Source organism: Coptis chinensis, chromosome 1, assembly GCF_015680905.1.
Source record: "Coptis chinensis isolate HL-2020 chromosome 1, ASM1568090v1, whole genome shotgun sequence".
NCBI classification, from domain to species: domain Eukaryota; kingdom Viridiplantae; phylum Streptophyta; class Magnoliopsida; order Ranunculales; family Ranunculaceae; genus Coptis; species Coptis chinensis.
Window position 1 is genome coordinate 20,203,904 of NC_141456.1, and position 26,702 is coordinate 20,230,605.

Genomic DNA, 26,702 nt, shown 5'->3' on the forward strand with positions numbered 1-26,702 from the left:
GCGTCAAGAACTAAACTTTCGTTTATAACTATTTTTATTTAAGCGTCATCCTGATAAACAAAAGCATCAAGAAATTAACACTAAAAACTGTCAAGAATTGATATGTAGCACGATAGTTCTTTGGAAGCTGTCATAACTTCTTTTTTTTTCTTTTATTTATTTATTTTTTTCCCTGTAAATCTGAAAATAAATTCCTGTAAATTTGAAATTCTTACACCTGACAACTGAAATCCATTACGGAAACAAGAATCATATTTTTATTACCAACATAAATCATTCTAAGAATTGAACTTGTTCATATTACATAATTTATTCAGGGGATAAAAAAATTAAATAACTCGAGCACTTCCATAAAATACACAAGCACACCATTAATCACATTCGAAAATAAAACATTCATTCCATCACTCAAAATTATCAAGTCACTTGTGAACATCATGTACTTCCATTTTCCAAGCGAAAAGTATAGTACAATACAAAAAGTATATTACATTATGCTTACAACTAGCTAGAAAGAAAGTCTTCTTATTAGAAAGTGTCATAGTGGCAATATCAACCACCTCTATCCTTCAAGGTCGGCAACAAACAAATGCCACATGCATTATTACCTGTTTCATTTAACAAAAGAGTTTAGATAGATTTCTACCTTTTAAAATGTAATGAGATATATATATATATATATATATATATATATATATATATATATATATAACAATAAGTTCACTTATACTAATTAAAACTCAATAACATAGTTTCTAGTCTACCAAATTAGTAACATAGCAAGAAGGTAACCATGCCACTAAGATATCAAAGAAGCTATAGGGCATTACTGTTTGACAACACAACACTAATACATAGTAAAGCACCTATGGGAGCCTTTTTAGCCCTAGAAGCTATATGAATAACAATAAGGTGACATATATACAACTAAACGGGTACTGCGCTGCCTCTACCTTCTAGTATATAGCCTGGTGTCCTATGACATTATAACATATTAGAGTGGCATAAGTTCCAACTTCCAACCTTGGTTAAAGTATCAATGTAGAAAACGAAACGAAGAAATAAAGCAAAACCTTGAGGTTCAACTCAATAAAAGAATGCACTAACAAACCATCGGTACTACTAACAATAAAACAATCCTAAACTACTTTTTTTGTTTTTCCTAATACACAATTAACCACCACATCAGTTTTCCTCTATCAAATTCAAAGACAACAAAGATTAAATAATGTTGACTTGTAAAGTGTATTCTACCGGGAAATTGGTAGTGGGACCCCAGTACTTCATAGCAGCTAGATCGATCATAAGCCCTTGTTGCTTTATCTTCCTTGTCATATCCACCTAAAATATACAACAGAAATAAGTATCCAACTCATATCACGCTAATAAACTTCTGCGTTGATTACTAACTAAGAAACTAGCTTTTAAAGTTTCTATGGTTCCAAACAATAATTCTATAATGGTACAAAATACCCAAGATTCATACTTCATACAATTTCAAGTCCTAGTAGAGTAGCTTTATAGTTCTAGAAATAACAGGCCACCCTTGTAAGGTCTCGTCTCACCGCAGCAGTAATAAGGAAAAGCATACTCAATCTACACTTTGGGTAGTTAAAAACAATATGACAGAATCCATTCTTAATAATAAAGGTGATAAGGCCTCGACTAAACATTAACCAAGTGAATCTGGCTGCATAATAACGATCGACGTGAAGTTCAAGACCACAACGGCTTCAAGAACCACAAATAACTGTACATTAAGTAGGAAGCGTTCTTACCTTGACCTTCTGCAGATCGAGCACATCTTCTTCTTTAAAATTCTGCAGAAACCCATTATTTTGAGACATTTTCCTTACTGGACTTATACCAAAAGGATTTCCAAGTCTTTTGGTGTACCTTTGAACATTCATAGCAGGTAGCACGGTGACCTCAAGGAACAAAAAACCCATTCGTTGGCGTCAGAGCAAATGACACAAATCTTCCTCTCATACAATTACTTTCGTAGAAAAGAGCTACACTTTCATACAAGACTCAGATCTTCATTTGTTCCATGGGTTAAATTTTATTGATTTTTCTGGCTTTAAAGGGTAAGCCTTAGTTGCGCCATCTGAGGTTCTCTGTCCTTCACAGGCTCCAAGGTATTTCAAGACCAATAATACAACAAACACATTAAGTCCTACATGGAGAAAGACATGTTTTTAGCTTTGGTGGTGTCAATAACATTCATCACATTAATGATGCTTCTAGGATTCGTATCATCAACACGGATGTAGTAAGTATCATGTTCCTCTACATACTCAGCTTGTCCATTTACCTTAGAAATAAAAATAAAAAAGTAAAATAGGTTATGATTTCAATTTGCAGCAAAATGCCCAGCAAGGCCAACATTATTTGAGGTGTACATTTTGTCAACAACTAGTTCTTTGTGGAGGCATCACCACCCATTTAATGAGACAAATAAAGTATATGTAGATCTTACCATAAGTTAGACTGTTGAAATCAGGGACTTCAGGGGAATTATTGGGATTTGAAGGCCGCAGCATTACAAAATTATGTTCTCCTATATATGAATGAAAATCATATAGTTAATTAAGTGCATAACAAAAAAGAAGTATGAAGCATGACATTTAACACCGCCTTTTACCAAAGCAAATGAGAGATCTTTGTATTCATTAACGTGTGCTTACCATGCCACATGGATGCTTGACCCTTTATTCAACCAGTGTAAGTCCTTGATCAGCCAAAAAGAATATACTCTCCATTGTTATGATTTTTAACCACTGTAATTATAAAGAAACAAGAATGAGCAGTATATTACTCACCGACGATTAGTCCTAATAAGTAAACTCAATTTTTGGCTTCTTGGAAAATCCATAGAGAATTCACAGGTCCTAACCCAAAACCAAAACCAAAACCAAACTTTAATTCATTTCCAGAAACTAAATTATTATAAACAATTGAAACAAATTTAAGCAACCTGAAATCTAAAGGAATACAAATTAAAGAAAAAAAAATACCTAGCTTGAAAAAATTGAAGATTAAGTTTTTTTTTTTCTCTAGTGGTCAAATTAATTAAGAGAATCAATGTGTAAAATAAAACCATACCAAAGAGAACAAAAATTAATGAAGTCTAAATAAGAGAACCAACCTTGAAAATCAAAGCTTTTTCGGATGTGGAGGAGTAAGCATAAAAAAACTGACTTTTTTCGAAATGGGTTATCATAAGAAAGAGAGGGCAGATTAATCACAAGGGCTTTCATGGCTATCGTCCAATTAAATTAGTAGCATCTTTGAGCGTTGTGCCCATCTCCTTCTTCTTCAGCGGGTTTGCCTTCGGTACCACTAGAACGAATTTTCGAGACTTACTACAATCATTTCTAGAGTTTGTTCAAACTTTGGTTCTAGATTTATGTGTTCTAATCGAAGCCGGATCTGGTTTAGTAATGGGAACTGGAAAGGAGGGTAAAGAATAGAGGAGGTAGTTGGGACTTGGGAGAGATGGGAACTGAGTTTTGAGTTGTTATTTATTCGAGAGAAGAAGACACGGTCCCTTACATTGTAATTTCTTGCATTCTAGACACATTGACGCTATCTTGCCGTCACAATATTTCTTATAATTCCTCAAAATTTAATCCAGGTTATTATCAAATTATTGGTGACGGCTTTAGCAATTTAGTGACGCCAAAATGGTGTCACAACAGTGATGATGCCAATTTGGTGTCACTAATGAGAAAAGCCCAGTGTTACAAAAAAACTATTATGGTGTATTGTAGAGAACTTCGGTTCAATAGGTAACCACATACTCACTGTGCGGCGTTAAGGGAGGATGGAGAAGGGTCTGGTCAGTGGAGAAGAAAGGTTTTGGGTTTTTCTCTGTCTCATAAGTTTTAATTTTCTCAACTGAATCTATCCACCAAAAATACCCTTTTAGGATTTGTAGGAGGCGTGGAAATAATAATGTAACCGTAGATGCTAATAGAATCTAACGGTATGGATTTGGAGTGAGATTGGAGTCTAAATAAGTGGAGTCTACCTGATGGGTACCATACCCTATTAATTGAATGCTATTTTTATTTGTTAAGTTGTTGACGGTTTAAGTGAAAGTAAAAATGGTCCAACCCAGCTGGTGCCCAAAAAATTGTGAGAAGGTTCACGGTTTATTCTATTGCTAATTTGACTGTTTTAGAAACACCATCATATTTCTATTTTCTTGACGCTTGTGTCATACATGATATAATGTTGCAACAGCCTTCATAAAATTATTATATTTTCTTGACGCTTGTCTCATACACGATATAATATTGCAACAGCCGTCATAAATTTATTATATTTTCTTGACGTTTGTGTCATACACGACATAATGTTGTAACAGTCGTCATAAATTTATTATATTTTCTTGACGCTTGTATCATACACGACATAATGTTGTAACAGTCGTCATAAATTTATTATATTTTCTTGACGCTTGTATCATACACGATATAATGTTGCAATAGCCGTCATAAATTTATTATATTTTCTTGACGCTTGTGTCATACACGACATAATGTTACAATAGCCGTCATAAAAATATTACTAAAACACTTATCTTGACGGTTTTTAACAAAGTCGTCAAGATAGATAAAAAATAAACGTCATAACATGTTATTTTTTTAGTAGTGGACGCTGGAAAAAACAGTGCTCTCTGCTTCCCACTGAACCTGAATGTTCCCAGGCACATGGGAAGGAGCATTTCCTCGAACTCAATCACCTTCAGAGCCTCTGCTTCCCCATTGAACCAGGCTGTTCCCAGGCACAGGGGAAGGAACATTTGCGCAAATTCAATCACCTTCAGAGCCGATTCAGCAATTAAGTTGGTGGGCAGATCAAAGAGGGTGCTCCAGAAGTCGTGCACCTCGACGCAATGCATCATACGCTAGTTCTTCCAAATCCACGAACCGCACAGCTTTTTGAAATGTAATGACTAGTCAACATTCGACAATACCACTAAGTTATAACGCCTCCAATAAAAATGTAAAAGTATAATCATGCAAAGCAGCTACTAGTAATACCCAGGTTTTTTTTTTTTTTTTTTTTGTCAAGATTTATTACTTATTGCAACAATCTGACGGTGAAAAACTAAGTAAAGCATTCTATATGTCCAAACACTTACCGAGGTTCAGCGCAACCCAGAAAATGGAGCAGTAATTTGGAGGAGCACTCTACAACAAAAGGGTTTTGCATGAGTAAGTAATGAGTTTTCAATATTAATAAAATTAGAGAGTACTCGAGTCAAACTCTTCACTAGCTAGATGGGGAATATGGAAAAAAAAAAAAAAAAACTAAGTGAAGAATTTGCCTCGCACAATGCATATAGTGTTTTCAAAAAATGGGAAAATACAATATGGGGTCGAAATATTAATTATTTCGAAATTTGTCGAAATCAAAATTTGACATGGGTTGAAATATGGTCAATTTCGGTTTTTGGATTTGTCGGAATTCCAAAAATTTGAAATACCGAACTATGCACACACCCACCCACTTGTGTGTTTTTTTTTTTGACATATTGAGAGGGTTAAAGCAGACCCACACCACTTACATTGAAAGAGCCGAGCTAGCTTGAAGGCTTACATTGCCCGAAGGCTCATTAACCCCGAAGGGAACCTAGTTCGAAGGCTCTCACCGATGCGCCATTTTGAGTAGACCCAACCGCCTCCACTTGGTCCATGAAGACTTGCTTTCGCTCTTTGGTCCACCCATCGTAGCAGCACTTTGTCTCTAGCCCGCATGCTCACTTGGCCCAAAGCCCCATCACATAATTACACAAGAAATAAATCTCTACCAACACTTGATAAGATTCGAACTTGCAACCTCGTACACAACCAATTGAACTAGAAGGAGTTTAAAATTAAAATTAAAAAAGTTTTAAGGAGTTTAAAATTAAAAAAGTGTATCTTGGTCCGTACAAATCTTTAAACAATATGACAAGTACACTTGAATTAATCCTTCCAAGTGATTTGCCTGCTAAAAGTCTAAACCCACAAAAGTTAAGTAGCTAAAAAACTTACATTAGAATCTCCTAAAATTACCAAATTTCTTTGCAAGAACACAATCCATCTTTGAAATGGTGAAATCTGGCAGTAGTTAACGCGATTTCCCTACCAGTAAGCTTAATTTGACATGATCTTCAGTGCACTATGCAAATCCTTGCACAGACGACCTCTTCTCTCCATCACAACATGAATTCAAGGCGGGGCGCACCTGAGTAAACTAACAAGACCAACCTTTACAATTTGGGCAAGAATGTATTGCTCTTCGTCTTCTAAGATAAACTTTGGGAAATTAGTATGTGGCGCGTAACCAGCCTCTTTCATTTGCACAGACATAACCCGCAAGATCGCATGCATTTCGACTGCCGAGTAGGATTTCCATACCACCTACACATCCAACTATCCCGTTTTTCCTTCTCTATCTTTAGCAACATTCAAAAATTTCACTGGTAAAAAGCCTTCTTCTAATTTATATGTTAAGCGAGAAGGATCCAAAGCAAGTAGTTAACAAACTCGGCACAATGATCCCCAAGATGGATGTTCCCATAAGCCCTGCAAAGGTTCATCAAGGTTTCCCAGACATCTATATTTGGTTCAAATGCCATTTTTTCAATGAATTCCATGGCGTTTAGTTTATGAACCTTTGAAAAAATGCCATTGTAAAGGAAGAGATCTGAGAATGGTTAAAGAAAACGAAATAACACAAGATGACATTCTCAACAAGATGAAATTGAACTGGATAACTACTAAACCCCGACATAATTCACCAAGATCGTATAAAAGAAACTTCCAACGCTAACGCAGATAAAACACACACACACACACATGAAAGAGATAAAACTCGAAAAGGAAGAATCAAATATAACTACAGGATTCTAAACATGCAAACTGCCTCTCTTCCAATCAAGTATTTGGGTCTGCCGCTTGTTTCTGCAAGGATAGGTGTCAAAGATTGTCTACCACTAGTGGAGAGGACTACAGTCCGGATTCAAAACTGGAAGAATAGGTTCTTGAGCCATGCAGGGAGACTTCAACTCATCATTTCAGTTCTTGCATCTTTTCATATATATTGGGCCAAGACGTTCATACTTCCAATAGGGGTGTTGACTATGGTTTCAAAGATTTGTATAAAATTCTTATGGAATGGATCAGCTATGGGGAAAAAAATGCATCAGTCAAGCAGAGAAAATTTGTTATTCCCCAAGTCTGAAGGTGGACTCGGCATCCAAGACCCAGTTATATGGAACACTGCATCTTATTGTGGTCTTATATACAGAATCTGTTGCAAAGAACCAAGTCTATGGATCTCTTGGACTTGGTCTGAACACATCAAGTTGCAATTCTTTTGGACTATGCTTATTCCTCGAGATTGCTCTTGGACTTGGAGATGTGTTCTAAAAACCAGAAAACATGCAAAAAAGCTTCTAAGGTACAGCATCTCAACTGGTGAGCAAACCCTATTATGGCATGATCCCTAGTGTGTACTTGACTCACTTATTCATTCACAAGAAGCTAAAAATCTCTTACAGCTCCCTTTGGATGCAAAGGTAAGTTCTCTCATCGAAAATGGAGAGTGGAATCAGCTAGTGCATAGAATGCCCGAGTCTGAGAAGTCAAAAAATCTATTCTAGCCACGGACATCAATGTATACTTACGGAGGAGGATAGAGTTATTTGGTTGTCTTCTCCATCCGAATTTTCTCCTCTAAAGTAGCTTACAAATGATCTTAGGAAGAAAAGGCTTAAACCGAACTGGTGTAGGATGGTTTGGAGCAAACTTGTGTTACCAAAACATTCCTTTAATGGTTGGCAATTGTTTTACGGAAGCTTGCCTACGGGATAGATTAATGCACAAAAAGGTTCTCAATGTTTCTCAATCTTTGTTTAGTAATGAAGTCAGAGAAAACTCAAAGCACATGTACTTTGATTGCAATTATGCAATGAATGTTTGGTCAAGAGTAAAGCTTGCACTGGGTCTGGGAAGAACCGTGAGGGGCTCAAATGTAGAATGGTGTTACATTATAAATATATGTAGGAAAAAGTCTCCCAGAGCTGAAGTGATCAAAGCATATGTATGTGCCACCATCGGTTATATTTGATCTGAGAGAAATGGTAGAAGATTCAAAAATCACTCAACATCTTGGCAAAGTCTTGCTAATGCTATACTCAAAGACATGAAAATCTATCTTGGCATCAAGATTTGACACATCCTTGACACATCAGAAATCAAGAGTCTGGCCGACAAGACTTGACATTCATGTTAAGTATAAAATCAATAATCCAACTTTATGCAAATGGAAGCTGCCCCCCTCAGGATTCTTCAAACTTAACACCGACGCCTGGCCACCGATCAGAGAGTGGGTTATGGTGGTATCAATATCGACCAAGAAGGTAGTGTGCTTTTACCTTTACAGGAGGAGGGCATAGGAAATGGGTTCTATACCAAGAATTGAAGGCAATTGAAGTTGGTCTCTCAATCTGCTTGCAAAAACAACTCAAAAGATTCAGTGTGTTCGACTCAAAAAGAGCAATACTGATTCTTAAAGGACAAGAAGGAGCGCCATGGTATGCGCACCAACATTGTAGAAGCTACAAAGGTATCAGTTGCTCTTTTGGATGAGGTAAAGTTATGTCATGTTTACAGAGAGGTGAATAGAAGTGCTGACTATTTAGCCAGCCTAAGTTCTTCACTAGATGAGAAATACTTTTGTAATAGCCCGCCACTTGATCGCAATTTAGCAGAGATTGTTGAAAATGATGTAAGGGGACGAGTATATTTGAGACTCTAATGCAGGTCCAAGGGTCAGCCTAACCCATTAATTTGTTTCAAAAAAAAAAATATAACTACAGGATAGTTGCCCGTTAAAATGCTTGAATTGGAGTCTTCTTTCCATTAAGATATCTCCACACATACTTAATAAGAACAAAAAAACAAACAAAACAAATTTACCAAAACGGAGTTCTAGTCGATGAGGAATGGTAAAAAAAGCAGTGGGGGTGGGGGTGAAGGGGGAAGGTGAGGTACAATGTGCAACTAATATTCTTCTGGGGAGGGAGGGGAGGGGTGTTACAGATATCTCAGGGAGAATATAAGCAAACTATGTTATTGTAGAAACGTCTATTCTCTGAATGAATAATAGTACTACTTGTCCTTCCCTTATGGCACACATGACGTGCTATATTCTTATTATAAACCTCGTGTTGCCATATTTTTACATGATTAAAATCATGATTCACAACTTGTAGTTACACTGCATGCTACAAAAGACCTGGTGTTTCATGAATAGCATATGCCTCCATCGAACGTTAAATGGTTGTACTCATTATTATCATTTCAATCAGCATTTTACTTTTTCAATAAATGTACATTATCTTGTAAAGAGAGCAAGAACTTGGGCAAATGACAATAGTATGATTCTCATGAAAATGTTTTATAAAAGTAAATAAATATAATAATAATAAAAAAAAAACAAAACAAAACAAAAACAAAAAGCAATCTCCAAATTACACTTTATAAAAGTATTACAATAATACCTTGCTCATGGATTCAGATTGCAACACTCCCTCATCAATATAATTACACTAGACACTGCAGGACGACTCCAGTAAACACTGATTGACACCAAGGCCCGTGCTTAACGCAACATTACTACAGGTGAAGATGCTGCGCTAATAAGGTTTCTGACAGTGTCTAACGCATGCCTCGCAAGCCAGCAACATTTAAGACCCTTAACTCTAGTTTCTGTACACCAGGACCGCCAAAAACTTGAGGACTAAGGCACATGAAATTCTCTCCATATATTAAGAGTGCAAAACGACAATAACACCCTCCCCACTACCTGCTAGGCTGCTACACCTCTCCCCACCAACACCTCCCCCTCTTTATATTACAAGGTCTGTAGACAAAATTTTAGTCCTCATTGGTGATCCTGAACTTGCATGCAATGCAAGAACGGCATTGACATTTTCAACTCCTCGAAAGCAAGCAAAGAGAGCTTTCTGTCTTCTTCTGTTGGAGAAAAGTGAGCTTCTATCCAAATGAAATGTTTTTGACAAATAAAGGTGGGCTCTGGCTACTTTGGAAGGATCATGTAAATCTCCGCATTCATATTTCAAATGGCAAATTCATTCATGCAACAGTAGACACATCACCAATTCATATGCATCAAGAGATTACATTTATTCATGGCGAACCATCACAGACTCTGAGGCAGGACTTCTGGGAGCAATTCATATGCATCGATTTGCATCCTGGAGCTCATGTCACTACAAGAAAAAAAGCTTTATATCACTGTTAAAAACAGTCACAAAAGTCTTTTTGTCTTTTTTTTTTTTTTCCAAAACCGTGACAGAGTGAGAGTCATTTATTTTTTTCCCAAAACCGTCACAAATATTTGTTCCAGACTAGCCTCTCTCTACCATAAAAACGGTAACAACTGCTCAAAAACCGTCACAACAAATCATATCATTTGTGACGGTTTTAAATAAACGGTTATGCATTCATCTTTTTTAACGGTCATAAAAAGTACCATTAGTTATGACGGTTTGGGTAAAACAGTGATATGTATATATTTTTTTTTATTAAAAATAAAAATAAAAACGTGAATATATATAAAAACCCCCAAAATTGGGGACCTGCAATAAACTACATATCTGAATATGATCCATTAAATTTCAAATAACACATATATATATTGCTAATTTCATTGAAACATTCCAATCCCATTGGATAACCAATATATATTTGTACTTAATCGTAAAACGTAATGAAATAAATAACACATTTCCAATCTAATTCATACAAATATAATCAGCCTAATCCAAATCCAAATGAAAAAATAACCTAATCTCGTCAAATTCGATCACCCACATATATGTCTTCAGCCTTATGGTCCATCTTCATCTTGAGGATAGTTCATAATACATTTGTAACGCCCATATTTAAAATACATATTTATTTATTAATTAATTAATTTAATTATTTATTTAAAATTCGCTGGATTGGATTTGGGATATGTGGGCCTGATTTCTGGGCTCGAGTCTGTGTTGGGCTTAGGTTTTAAACCCAAGTATATATACATATTTTTCTAGATAATAGGGTTTTGAGATAAAAAAAAAAAAAAATGGAGGCGGAGATAAAAGCTCGTTGGTTAGAGCGTTGGAGTGCGACGATTCGGACTAGGAGGGATTCGTCGAGCTGTTAATTAGGTGAGTAGTTATTTTTGCTATTTCACTGAATCTATAGTTTCCGTGTATCTGTATACAGACATATTTCTCTATCTAAGGTTTCTGTCTATTGTTACTGCTCATTATCCTGTTTTTATTTGGCGTCCTGTTATATTGTTAAATTATGTTGAAGTGTTAAACTGTTGAAAACTCTTAAGTGATGGTTCATGAGGTGCGAGCCCCAAACAATCACCCTCTCCTTTAAACTGTCGAACTGGGATAATGAGGTGGTGTGGATATTTTTTATTTGAACTGGGGTATGGTGTTATTTGTTGGTTGAAATCGGTGGTTAAACTATCGGGGTGTATTGGTGATGGTTGAAATCGGTGGTTACACTGTCAGGGTTCATGGGTGAAGGGTGTTGATTGAACTGTGTTTAGAATCAGTTGTTGGGTGAATGGTGGTTGTTGATTTGTTATTTTGGTTGTGTAATGGGTTGGGGTGAGTGCTGCAGAAGCTCCGGAGGAGCGTTAATGGCGGCACGCCCAGACATCCTCCAGTAAAATAATTCGAACTGTTATTTGGTTGATTATGTTGGTTGATTGATGATGGGTTGAAGTGGGGTAGTGTAGTGTGTGTGAGGGTTGTCGAATGGGGTGCTGTTGAAGCTCCGGAGGTGCATTAATGGCGGTCGGGGGTTGAGTTTGAAAGTAAGGGGGAATCGGGTTATGATGGTATCGGTAGATGGGGGTTTTCATGGGGGTTAAAACCGCTGGGTTTTGAGGGGCCAAATGTGGGTGGCTGGTGGTGGTCGATCCGGTGGTGGAGGGTGTTGTTGAGGAAGAAGAAGTGAGGAAGACGACACTATGTTTGGTTGGTTGGGCCTTGGGCCGAAAAGTTTAAGTTTGCTTGGGCCGGTTTAAAAGGTTTATGTGGGCTGGTCCATAAAATTTTAAGTGGATCGGATAGTATTCTTACTATTCTAAGATCTGTTTAGTTTAGAAAATTTCAAGTTGGGCCAAATCAGTTTATGAGCCGGGTAAAGCTTAAGATATTGAACCGGGTTAGTTTAGCCAAGTCGGTTAGGACTAAATAAAGTTTGAACTTTTTTTAAATATGGGTTTGGGTGAGGACCGGTTGGGATGACCACCGATTAGGACTGTTGACTGTTGGGTTTGACGATTGACCCGTTGACTGTTGACTTTTTCCAAAATGTTATAAATTGAATTTTTATGGACCAACCCGATGATAGGATGTTGGTGACACTTGTATAAATTTGGTCGTCATTATCTAAGAAAGATTTGACGTTGATATTGTGTAATTTTTGACACGTGACGAGATATAAGTTTTAGAAGATATAATACTCCTAAAACGCTATAAAAATGTTATGCGATACGTTTGGAACATTTGTGACATTATATGATATGTTGGGATATATATATTAAATGCAATATTTTTGGAGTAATGGATGTAAACGCTCCATTATTATATCTGTGAGATGTTATTATGAGGTAGTATAGTATTTGTGGATATTTCCCACGGGATTGTGGCTTAGTGCAATAATATATTGGCACGTGAAATAAGAAAAAGTTGTTACGAAATGTATTGAGATAATTCTAAATATATTTGGCTTAGTGCAATAATATATTGGCACGTAAAATAAGAAAAGTTGTTACGAGATGTATTGAGATAATTCTAAATATATTTGGCTTAGTGCAATAATGTATTTGACATGCACGTGATAAAGTGAAATGGTTATGAGACATGAATGTATGACACCTGAATAAATTACGTAACGAAAATCCTAGAACCTAGCTACCACAACTCATGTGATTTGGCCCTTGTGATGGGCGTATGTGATATGATTGGCCCTTCACCATTTCAGTGAATCTGAATGGCCCTTCTGGTGTAAGTAATTTGATTGGCCCTTCTAGTAGCCAAATAGTGGCTTGATTATTCCGTTCGCAAAATTTGAATGAGACGTGCGATATTTTATACCGAATAGTGGCGGTACTTACATAATGGCTTTCGTTTGAGGGTTACCTGGTGTGCGGTATCCCACTCAGGGTAGCTACGCACGGAGTGGTTCATTATGTGAGGGGAGGCATGTGGATGTACATGTTTGGCGTTGGGTAGCGATTGTGGTAGCTAGAGAAACTAGGTAAGACATAGATACGACGTAATTTTAGGGACACGTAAAGAAAGCCTTAAATAATATAATTATGATAATGTGTTGGTTAATGATATATCTTTAAAGGAATGATTGTATATAGTTTTTGCGTAAGGGTGGGTCAAACTAATTACTTCATGAGAGGCGACCCACTGTAATTGAGCATGAAATGCGGTAAGTATAGAATATGCTTGGTCTGGGTATTAGTTTAGTTAGAACTAAAAGCCTCGTGGAGGAACTAAATGCCTTTTTATTATCGCATTATGGTTTGTTGTGTGGTTAGTGGGAAGTTAAGGCCCCTCAGTGGAGGAACTACCTACCTTACTTATTGTAGTTAAAAATGTAGTATTAGTTGTTGGAAGTTAAGGCGCCTCGGTGGAGGAACTAACTGCCTTATGAATTGTGTATGTATATGTATAAGTATATGTTGTATTTTAGAGCTACTCATACCAGCATTTTTATAATGCTGACCCGATTTACATGTTTGCTTATCGGTGTGTTCATTAAATGAACATAGTTGATAAGTCTTGACAGGTTTAGTGTTGAAGAAGGTTGGTTGCTGCTGGTGGTTTGCGGTAGCGTTGCATTTTAGGATATGCTTTGTTTTCTCTTGAGGTGATATAGATTTTCAGTCTAGACAATGTTGTTTTGTATTTTTAGTTGTAATTATAACTAAAGAGGGTTGAAAAGAGATTTGTAGCTTAATCAGATTGGTGAATTTTTGTAATGAAGAGGACTTTTGTTTATTTGAAATTTTTATTGGTTTTTAATTATCAGCGTATTTAAACTGATTATGGGTTTATGGGAGTTGAGAGTACATCACACCTCGAAAATTGAAGAGTCGGGAACAAATATTGTTTTTCCGAATTCTGTCAAAATTCGGGGTGTGACAACATTCTTGGATGAACATAACAAAATCCATTCGAACTTCATTTATTTCCTTGTCGGTGAAGGCCTTTTTATTGCTAAGATTTTTTATCTGGAATATAATAAACAAGTTTAATATTTTGCAAAATAGAGAATAAAAAAAAGTTAAAAACACAGTTGCTAAAGATATCAAAAGCATAAATTAAGTTAAAATGTGAGGTATTTTATTTATTTTCAATGGCAAAGGAGAAGGATCACTCATTATGTCTCGCATAAAGCGCATTGCATGAATACCACATTGTTTACCATCTGGTTGCAGAGGGCCCTGCAAAAATATCAAATTGAATTAAGGGTGCAAAAATATCAAATTGAATTAAGGGTGCAAATTACTTATTAGGGGCAAAACTGTATTTTCACAACAAATTAGTTCTAAATAGAAAAAACACAATCGGAGGCAAGGGTTTCACAATAAGAATTGTAGGGCCTGTATCAACCAGTTCTTTGTAAGTTCTTATCCTTCGATGAACCTGTTTCGTCTCTTTAGAAACGTGTGGACAATCTTGTCAAGGCTATAAGCCATGGAGCTCAAGGTAGTGGTGTGGCTAGCTAAAGTCGTACATTGTGCCTCGGATAAAGCTCGATTGTGGGAGACGCCGTCGAGAGGCTTATAGTTATCTCTTTGAGGATCTTTGTGGCTGATGGTGGTAAGGAAGTCCGGATTCTTTGAAGTTAGTCATTGCTTACTAGCATCCTTGAAGTGGATAGGGCGGTCGGCTTGTCTTTGGTGTGTTCTATTTTTTTCCTTTGTGAGTGGGTAACCTGTGATTTTAGAGACTATCGGACTACTCTTCCTCCGGACTAAAACTCATTTTGGCGAGAAAAAGACTATTCACAAGTATATATACCGATTCGATTTTGAAGTCGCAGATGGAAGCTATGCTTGGTTCTGCGCCTTCAAGGAAAGCATACCGCGGGAACCAAAAAGTTCCCAAAGGTGCCGACCTAATAATGTTATGTGATCCTCTCTTGATTTAGGAGACGGGGAAGACTTTTGGTAGCGAATAGTTATCTTGTTTCGTGTGTCCCTTGTCTTTCTCTATATCGGAAGATCAGCGTCAAGTAAGCTATCCTCACATTTCCTGTTCTACAAGGAATAAAGCAACCAGAGAAGTACCTAACCTAAGGATGGATCATGTTTACTCTTTATGGTCTCCGAGTCATTCAAGAGTTCTACGAAGGGTTCTTGGCTAGGGTGTTATCAATAACCTGCATGTAATTTATTAGCTCAATCTACAAGGATAGGAGGTTTGAAAGGGTCCTACGCAGCGATTTTGACTGGTGGTCTATGTAATGTAGATCGGATGGATTAGTTTCCTCTCGTTTTGAGAGGTGTATTCCATAAAGCGCCAAAGTCGCCGATCGGATATTGGTTTGACGCTTTTAGGGGAACTCTTGTCATCCTTACTTTTGGTAAGGAAAGAACCCGCTGAATTGCGGATGTATTTGGTGTTAAGACACACGGTACCGGGTTTATGCGGGTCCTTTCCCTGGTAGGTCCGATTGGATGAATATCTCGTGCCGAGGTATGAAACTACTAGGGGATATCTCACTACTATGGAAAAGGCTGCTATAGTTCGAGAACGCAGAGGTGATGAGCCGAGAAGCTCCACACAAGTAGCTGTTAAGGCAGTATCAGTGGTACAGCGAACCACTCATTCAATCTACTGTGAGTTGCGGAGTTGACCTTGTTCAGTCAAGTACCTGAGGGCAGTCGTCTTAGCTTAGAATAGAAGGCGTGCTCTCCGGCTTGGGTATGGAGAGCATATATATGTGGTAAAAGGGAAGCTATGAGTCCTTATTCTATAAGGCCCTTGGTCTTCTAGTGTAATATCTTCAGTCTCGGGCTAGTTGGTTGTCGGGTTTCCTTGCCTGAATGTGGTTCCTACTGCTGTCATGTTGGTTAATTGTGATGTCAGGGTACAGTTTTTTCTGCGTACTACATAGGTACTTTCGTGTCTAGTTCTTCCAGTTGTAAGGAAGCCAGTGAGTGAGGGAGGTCTCTTTCGGGACTGCAACTCCGACTCAACTAAGCGTGTGTTTTACTTGAGGGAAGAATAAGTTGGGCATTGACTCCAAACATCTTTTTGGTGGGACAGCTGCTGGAGGCAAGGACAGACTCTACAAATGTTATCTCCTTCACAAAAAACAGGAGCAACACCCCGTGGCAAGCAAGGAAGCTTACAGATGCATTGGAACTTATGGGTCAAATGGAAATGTTTTCTATAAGACTTGTTTATAGAGAATGTAATAAATTAGCTGATGCTTTAGCAAGTAATGTACCCGATGTAAGATACATAGAAGTTATCCCTAGCTCATTTTCTGAGGATATAAAGAAAATAGTCTATGATGATGCTATGGGGAAAGTGTATGTCAGGATGTAATACAATTTTTACAATTATTAATGAAAAGGGGTAGGGGACCTCTCAAACAACCTCGCTTGCTTATCAAAAAAAAATAATAATAATAATAACTTTAATCATTTACCTTGATGTGGTGCCAACATGGTTTTTGAGAACTTCTATTCACTTGGATCCCTTTTAAAGCTATCAACGCACTTCAAGTTAAAAAATTAATCAATTAATGTCAATATAAGAAATAAAAAAGTCTACATATATAATAAAAAAGTATAACAATAAATGCGTATGGAAATAGTTACGTACGTGTTGATAATGATTTCCATGTCACCGGTGCATTTACCATGTAACGAATCCAACCAATAAACATCCATACTAGACAAGTTGATGACAATCACAATCCAATGGAAGCTAAAACCAAACAAGTTATTAACTAGCATTTAATATGTACTTGTAACCAAATATGAGTTCAACAAAACCAATATAATATATGTCCATACCATAGGTTGTAAGGAATTAAAACAATTTCATTCATGTTTGCTTCCCTCAATCTATCAAGAACAAGTTTAGTTTTTTCTTTTGAATCCGCAACACTAAAGACAGCCGGGTTGACAAACAAATATCCATCTCTAGAACAAACAAATTTCTCATACAAGCATCTGAAATGTGAAAACACAACTCATTTTATAAGCATAATAAACATTCAATAAAATAGTTAGCAACAACGTAAGTTTTATCACCTCATATATGCAACCATACAAGGAGACTCGAAAGATTCAAGATTACAAACATCCTTCACATCATTTGTCTCTATGTATGAAAACTCTATGTTATCTCCGAATAATTCTTGTCCATATAGAAACTTAAGTCAACCACTTTGAATAATTGTACCAATCATGGCACCAAAGGAAGTGCATAGATCGCTTCCTTTCTTTGGGCTACCGGTGACTTAGTTTTTCGCCTTTACTTTTACTCGGTTGCCCTATTTTTTCTGATTCAGAAAACCAAGAATAAAAGATAAGCATAAAAAATTATAATGTCATGTCTAGCAAGGGTGGCCGCAACATGGTCTATGTGTACGTGGACTGGAAGTGGTCTGTAGGTGGCCGACATTGGCTTGAAGTGTCCTGCAGTGGGTTGTGTTATGGCCTATGTGTACGTGGAGTGGAAGTGCTAGATGCACATCTACACAAATTGGAGGTGGAATGTTGAGTTGTGTAAGGATCATGAGGTGGATTAGAAGGAAGAAATGTATAAATAGAGGGAGCTAGACAGAGAAAGGGAGAGGTCCGATCCTAAAGGGGGATTCTTATAAATTTACAATCATCGATATTTTTACCTGGTTGGCTTTCACCACTAATTCCCTGGGCCAAGCAACGTGTGATCCAATAGCGTCTTCCACAAATTTCAACTTATCACCAACTGGTACAGGAAGAAGAGCTTGTTCTTTACCTTCCAAAATCTTCCCAACTGCTACATGTGAGTTGTATTGCCCTAAGGGAACATTGTGCAACTTAGTTTCTGGTCCAAGCTCTTCGTAGACTATACCCTTAGCAACAACATTGGATTTGAAATCCACAGCCAAACTGCAACTCCGACCCTAAGATGAATTGTAAAGTCATAATGGGTTAATTGCAAATACAACATAAAACAGGGTTTCGAGCATTAGTATTCACCTTTCCAAGATCCAATGTATGATTTTGTACTGGTGCACGACTTGTTACTTCAGCATTTTCCTTTTTAGAATTTTTTGCTGGTATCGGAGAATTAACCTTTTTGGTCTTCAACAAATTTTAGGTGAGAATATTTAGAACTAAAAAAAAAAAAAAAAAAAAAAAAAAAAAAAAAAAAACTAGACACACACAAAAAATATTTTAAAGTACTTCAAATAAATTAAAACTTAATGAAATTACCTCAATGCCATTTCAATACTAAGTGCTTTGGCCAAGCAACTTGTGATCCAAGAGCATCTTTCAAAATTACCAGCTCATCACGAAATGGTATAGGAAGAGCAACATGATCTTTACCTCCCAAAATCTTATCAACTGATACTCGTGCGTTGTTTGGCCCTAAGGGAACATTGTGCAACTTAGTCTCTAGTCCAAGCTCCACGTAAACCTTACCCTTAGCAACAATATTGGACTTGGAACCCACAGCCAAACTGCAACTCAGTTCCTAAAATGAATTGTAAAGTCAATGGGTTAATTGCAAATACAACATAAAACTGGGATTCGGGTATTAGTATTCACCTTTCCAAGATCCAATGTGTGATTTTGTACTGGTGCATGACTTGTTACTTCAACATTTTCCTTTTTAGAATTTTTTGCTGGTATCGGAGAATTAGTCTTTTTGGTCTTCAACTATATATTTTTAGGTGAGAATATTTAGAACTCAAAAAAAAATATTTTAAAGTACTTCAAAATAAACTAAAACTTAATGAAATTACCTCAATTGAATCTACTACTAAGTGCTTTGGCCAAGCAACTTGTGATCCAAGAGCATCTTTCAAAATTACCAGTTCATCGTGAACTGGTATAGGAAGAGCAACATGATCTTTACCTTCCAAAATCTTATCAACTGATACACGTGCGTTGTTTGGCCCTAAGGGAACATTGTGCAACTTAGTCTCTGGTCCAAGCTCCACGTAAACCTTACCCTTAGCAACAATATTGGACTTGGAACCCACAGGCAAAAACCAGACTTCTCAGTCCTAATTGTATCTGAGTTTTTAGTAATTAACAATATGGAAATAACGAAGTGGATTAGAAGACTGTGTGCTAATCACATTCAAAACCTATCTGCTATTATATTAAGTAAAATGTGATACTGCAAGGATTGTGACAACGATACCTTTCCAAGAGGAAGCATAGGATTTGGAAGTGGGGAATGACTTGTTCCCTTAGTATGTACCTTCCTAAAATCAGGTTCAGAGTTTGTTTCCGACAGACGACTCTTCTCTTCCTTGTTCTTCGGCTATATATGTTAGAGAATATTTACAAAATAAAAACGAAATAGGAAACAAAAAATGCCCAATTCTAAAGTAGTGTAAACAATATTTAAAAGCTTACTTTACGCTTACTATGTGCACCACCTAAAGGGGGGATATGGTCTCTATTGTCACTTTTGTGGCTATTCGAAGCACTTTTTTCCAACGCAGGAGAAGTGAGACGATCATTAAATTTTTCTTCTAACTCCTTGTATTTATTCTTCAATTCTTTTCTTTTTTTTCCGTTCTTCCTTTCCCTTTTCTTCTGCCTTTTTTCTTTTTTGTTCTTCCTTTTTTCTTTTTTCCTCTTCCTCACGAGCTTTCAACTCCAATGCATGCACATGTTTCTTAGATCCACGCTTTATTAGGCGAAAGTACTGTGTGGGGGTGACTCCATCTCCTACGCCTCTAACACGACCACCGTGTTCCGGAGTACCCAACGCCAGAGTGAGTACGTCTTTAGTACCCTCAACCTCTAAAGTTCCTTCCTTGACCTGCGTTTGATAATCATCCTACAAGATAATGAGAGTGTGGATGTAGACTTATCAATCACCCAAAACCACAGAAGCAGAAAATAGTGCAAGATTTGAATTAATAAGAGGGTTGGTCACAACCATAATCTACACCTTGTTTATTGTTTCTAAGAAAGTATCTCGAGCAACCCATCATAAGAGAAAACTTCCACACATGTGAAACATACATTAGTTATCACCTTAAAGGAAACCAAATGTCAATATTGTTTACTAATAGCTTCATTAGCACCACACGGATAGCTTCATTGTTGGGTATGGGCCAACTACAGGTGACCTAAAAAAAACTTAGGTTGGGTATTGATGTAATAGCAGTGCTATTTATCAATACAATTAATTTTTACTGGTAAAAAAAAAAGGCACCACACATAGGAAGAAAGTCACTAGAACCACAGTACTAAAAGTTATAGTACTAGGTCTGATGCTTCAGACTAGCCAAATCCTGAGATGACTGTTACTAAATAAGAGAAACTTTAGCAAACCTACAACTTTCATTCTCAAAGCAATGTTTTATAGGACATTGCGAAAGGGTATCAAACCTATGTTGGCGACACTCAAAAGACACTTCTATGACACTTCAACTCATTAACCCATAATATCTAAACGCAATATAATATGTAGTGATAGTCTTATTGTATCAAAAGTGTTTTCACCCTCTCAGTTGAACTTTGATTCATACAGTGGACTTAATAATCACACAAATGTTTCTCAAAATAAAAAGGAATTTTATGACACCCTACTGAAGTGATTTTGAACCCCTCCCCCACCCCTGTATATCCATTCTAGTTGTGCACGTGCATGGGGGCAGCATGAAAAGGAGTGCAAGTGGGTAACTTATATTCTTAAAATTTTCCATGTACCATTCAAGAACTGCTCCTTAGTATGATAAGCTAAGCAACATGATCCAATATAGAAAGTAAAACAAAAGAAGCAAATCATCACCTTGGTCAATGTGGCACCTTTCTACTGCCTCTATATTGTAACCTTATTATTACTATTAATATAACATTCACACTATACTAGGAAGTATACTAGACTGAAACGTACTATTCTCTCTGCAACTTCCTTGGTAGCATCATTTGCATAGTTACCATCTTTGCCTTGGAGGGAAAGTTGCCACCCATAAGACCTGTCCTTTCCAATAAATGATGTGCCCTCCTCTTGTCTCTGTTTTGAAGTATATAGCACATAAAATAATAACAAATTAGAGGAATGCTATATTACATAAATAATAACAATATAAAGGAATGCTATATTACATATCAAATAACAAATTAGAGGAATGCTATATACATTTACTTACCTTTTTCTCCACGCGATTAACAATACTCATCCTGCCTGTCCGGTGGTTAAACTTCTTTTGCTTTCGCCGCGTAGATTGCACTTCGCTAAGATTTTTACAAATTAAAAAATAAAAATAAAAATAAATACGTGTTATGTACTAGAGCTGTTTAAACCATTTCTTGAGATAATACTTTAGCTGGAAGTAGTTTTGAATGAGAAAAGCATTCCTATAGACCCTTAAAGTGATTAACTCAATAAGATAACTCGTGACGCGTCTATAGGAACAATTACCTGATATGGGATTGTAAAATGGCAGTGGGTTATACACTTTCGAAAACCTCAATATCCAGCAGACATCCCAGAAAACCTCAAGGTAATAGCGTAGTGAGATACGTGAATGCGGTATATAGCAAATAAAGAGAACAAGCATAACAGCCTAACGTGAATGCGGACGATAGCTTTCTTGTTCTCTCTCGTCCCCTAGTAGCTAGTTTTGAGTTCCCTTCCTCTAGTAGCTAGATTGTTGTAGTTTGGCAGTGGGGTGGGACGATGTGATACTCAAGTATTCCCCTTTGGTACTCTTTCCCCGATCGAACAGGGGAGCAAGACCAGCAATGACAAATATGAAGATAGAGGGAAAGAGAACGGATCCCGCGCATATTAATAGCATACACATAGCCAACTAGAGCAAAGTACCTAGCTACTTTGTTCTTCAGCTTCCATGCTTGCTTCTCATCTGATGGAAGAGTACCATCAAGAAGGTACTGCTTCAGGTGGTCCATCCAGCTCGGGTGCTTTGCTTAGGCGAATGGGGGGCCACAAATAAACCTCTGGAGGCCCGATCTTTGGGTAGCTCCTTATATTGGGGATACTCCGAGCTTCATTAGTTCCCAACATGGAGGCCACGTGAGGCAAAGGCATCGGCGCGCCTATTGTCAAGTCGGGAAGTTTGGAATATCCTGAACTATTGGAAATGGGTAGAGAGGCCCTTGATCCGGTCAAGGTGGGTAGCCATTCGTTCGATCCTTTGTACCGCCCCAATTTTGTTGACAATGAGTGGGAGTCATCGAAGACAGTTAGACTCAAGATGTCGAGCTCCTGAGCCATGTTAAGCCCATAAGACTTTGTAATTACTCTAATCGTGTGTGCCTAGAAGTAAGGCCTAAGCTTTTTAGTCGAGAACACTAATGCGAGGGATCTCTTTTCGATCTAGGAGTACCTCATCTCTCGCGATCGAAAGAGAGAGTCGGGCTGATGAAGCACACATGCTTCTATACTCAGATTCAACTTGGATGAGAAGGCGAAATGATGGAGCGGTCGAAGCGGACAAGTAAAGACCAAGGACTCAAGCTTTGCCATATCAGAGAATAATATACAAGGTATCATTCAAGTACAACTGAAAACCACCATGTTGCAGTGCATGCAAGGTTTTTGGGCATACGGACCTAAACTGCCCAAAAAAACCAAGTCCAGCAATGACTAGGAATATAGTTTGGCTTAAAAAATAAAACAAAGCTGAAACTACAATCACACTGTCGGGAGGAGAGGCTGAGAGGGAAAACCCAAATCTAGAAACAGAATGCTTCTAATCCTTTTTGTCCAATCCAATTTTCTTTTCAAGGTGCCATTGATAGAACTTTTTTTCTCGCTATGCATATAAAGCATATATAACCTATGAGTTACATTTGCGGCTAGCTCTGGGTTGATTGTGTCTAATGTTTCTTTTAGCTTGGTTCATGAAGTTCTAACCAAAGTTAAATTGTTAGTGTCTAAGAGTCTATCTCTAGAGATGATCATAATTAACCTTGACTCAGTATCAAATTTCATGCACTTATGAAACCCATCGCTAGTCGACCATTTCATTTTGACCTCATATTTTCATGCACTAGTAGTAACCCTATTCAAGTATTCAACTAAAAAATTCCAACCGCAAACAAACACGAAAAATATCGATCGGGCGATGTTATTGGTCTCCATCCATGCAAAAACAAGAAAAAAAGGTGGCAAATATCGTTGGGTATTTCGTTTCAGTCCTCCACTTACACAAGTTTCAATACTCCCTATTTTAACTTTTTGAAAATCAGTCGACCGTTGAAGCTAGCTGCGTAAAAAAAGAGTTGAGTCATGGTGGCAACACTGAGGAAGAGACAACGACTTTTAGAACAAACACCTGAAAGTTCTAAACAAATCAAACACAATAGCCATAAGGGACAGCAATCTCAATCTACCAAAACATCCAATGATGCTTCTGGCCTTCTAGGTATACTTCCTAGTATAGTGTGAATACAAACTCCCACAAAATTGTAATCATCTAGACATAGATTTAGTTATTAGAAATTTAGACGAATATCATTTTGTCACATTCTCGCACACAATTTCAGTCGCGCAGCCCTTGAACTCGGTAAGCATGATTAAACAATGGCAAACTTGAGTGTGAATACAAAGGGCAACAACAACAATGAAGACGAACCGAAACCAAATGACAAATCTAAAGTAGAAGCATAGAGAGATAAAGCGAGACTTTTATTGTTGCAGTATGGAGATAACATGTTTAAACACTTAGTCATGCCAACTGATAACTCGGAAGGGGAGACTACAACAGCTAAGGATGACATGCAACCAAGAACAGATGATGCAAGGGAATCCACCTAGAATCTTACACGATAAATTCTCGCAAGCTCTCTTGTATGATCAACCCTACTGGAATCTCAAAAAAAAAGGAAACCACAAATCAACAAAAGCCACTCAAACTAAACTTGGCCTTCTGCCACAAGTCCAACCTCCCCAGGCACAACCTCTTTGCTTGGAATCCACCAGTACATGGATACTAGCTTCTTTAGGACTTTCAAGAAACTAAGATAGGAAAACAATAGCTTGCATGCATGTACAAACAAAAGCAAAATAAAATTAAGAGAAATGCGTACCAGAAATTCAGGTGTAAGTCTACTTTTTACAAAAGTATCCCAATCTTCTTGACTTATTACTTTTCTATACAGCTTTGGTATTTTCTTGAGTCGCTTCGGTTTATTCTTAAAAGGTAAGATGTACCGTCTAGTAAGACGAGACTTGAATGTTTTCCACAACCTGCCCATCGCACTTGTACGAATAGATCTTTTGTTTGTGTCTTAAATTTTTCCTATTTGTAAGTAGCATATTAGTTAATCATGTAAACAAAATGAAATTAGCTTATAAAGCATTAGATTAATGTACCTTCAAAGAGATCCACAAATTTTTCTGCAATGTTGGTGATACATCTTTCCAATTAGTTATTATAATCTTTACTCTTGCCCTCACCAAGTAGCCTCCATAACTACCGATGTCAGTTCCACCTTGACCAATTGGTTGCCCAGATTCATTATAAACAACTCCTTGATATTCACCCTTTTTCAAAAAAATTAATTTTACACACTTTGCCGCTCTTCCGACTTTCCTTTTTTTGCTTGAACCTTTTGCTACTGCCTCGTCAACTTCCATATCTTTTGAGCCCGACCGCTTCTCTAAGTCTGAATGGTCTTCAAAGCCATCTTCCGAGTCTGAATGCCCTTGTGAACCATCTTTGGAGTTCGAATGTTCTTCTGAGCCATCTTCCGAGTCTGAATTCTCTTCAGAATCTAAATACTCTTGTGATTCCAAATGCTCTTTTGGATCCATGAGTATACCTGTAAAGACCATTTTTGTTTTTGCAAGTTTTGTCAATAATATATATATATAAAGCTTCCACCATGTAGAAGGTCTTTAATTGTTTAGAAATGTAAACATGCAAATGTAAACAGCACTAGTCATCTCAGTTTAGCTGTAAGTTTAACACAAAAACTTGAAGCATTCTTAAAATCTGATAAAAAAAACAACAAAAAAAAATAAGAAAAAGAAAAGAAAAGTCCCATAATGACTAGTAAGAAGTCTTATTTAACTTAAAGAAAAACTCATTCGGGCTCAACCCAAATCCCTTCACAATTTTCACGAGCATAAGGCAATGGCAATTCATTAGCTAAATCAAAGGAGTCAATAGTTGGCAGCGCCTTATCTGTAATTAATGGAATCATCATTGAACCCAGCATCATCGTTCTTATTGCAATAGTCTCTTTCAGGAGTTGCAAGGACAACTGACCATCCCAAATTTAGTTGGCCAGTCACATAAAAAACTTGCTTGCCTTGGGATGCTAAAATAAAAGGGTCGGACTTGTGGTCAACTTTACCAAGTTGCACAGATGTGAAACCTAATTCATCAACCTTAATGCCTTTCTTGTTGTCAACCCAATCACACTTGAAAATAGGAATTGTTTCGACCCCCACATACGTGGCAAACGTCCATTAGTAGGGGTCTCCATTTTATTCATTTAATCGACAGGGCTAAAGCCCAATTTGCAATACCATGAATGTACAGGCCCATTAACTCATGTGTCTAAGGCTGAACCTTAGCCACATGACTTGCCACTAATGTACATTGATTTATGTCCAGATTCATTTCTTATCAAAGAGATAATTATCAGTTGAGAGTTGTATTCTATCACAATTGCTCAAGCTACAAGATTACTTGAGCTACAAGGACTCTCTACTCTACCTCTATAAATACCAAACTATTTTTCATAAGGAACTACGTGGAAACTTGATCCCTAGAGAATAGATCTTGGGTACGTAGGCAGCCATTATCTTGGTTCAATTTCATCTCCCCCAACATCAAATTTCTCTGTTTCTTAGTGTGTTCTTTACCATTGCTCTCGTTGAGTTGAAGCAGTTTATTGCCGAAACATAATTGGTGCCGTTTGTGGGGATTTTAGAATTCATTATCACGTGAAACAATCAAGATGGTAAGCACAAGAAGCAGACCAAATAGTCGACATATTCCTCCTTCTAATAATACTCGCAACCCTCGAAATTCAAATCGGCCAATGCAAGAACCGTTGAACAATCAAGTTGCTCCTAGTGGTAGGATCAATTCGCAACATCCAACTGTAGCAACGCAACCGCCACCGCAAAAGGCAGTACAATCGCCGACACCAACCCTAATAGTCTTGCAACAAGAAAACTAACAAGTCAGTAATCCTCCATGCGGTCCGCCGTCTGTCCATGTCGATCCTTCAGTTGACATGGATATGGACGTGGACATTACTCTCACACCAACTAACGGAAAAGGTGATAGTAATAGCCAATTCACCCCTAATACGGTTGAGCGTGAGTTACGACAAGTCAAAAATTTTAATAGGAACTTGAGAAGGAAGCTAGCAAAGAGGCAAAGGCCGGTGGACGATGCTGCAAA

General features: G+C 37.4%; 2 long non-coding RNA genes across 2 annotated transcripts; both read right to left on the bottom strand.

Annotated features, from left to right (window-relative positions):
• Positions 1–375: 375 nt before the first annotated feature.
• LOC147522776 (uncharacterized) lies at positions 376–1,941 on the bottom strand. Its single transcript, XR_015195591.1, has 3 exons — positions 1,779–1,941; positions 1,255–1,341; positions 376–608 (listed from the first exon to the last, which is right to left on the bottom strand). It is a non-coding gene; the product is annotated as an uncharacterized LOC147522776 (long non-coding RNA).
• A 112-nt stretch (positions 1,942–2,053) lies between these two features.
• Positions 2,054–3,497, bottom strand: LOC147522777 (uncharacterized). The gene is made up of 4 exons (XR_015195594.1): positions 3,149–3,497; positions 2,688–2,780; positions 2,480–2,560; positions 2,054–2,176 (listed from the first exon to the last, which is right to left on the bottom strand). It is a non-coding gene; the product is annotated as an uncharacterized LOC147522777 (long non-coding RNA).
• Between the last annotated feature and the right edge of the window lie 23,205 nt (positions 3,498–26,702).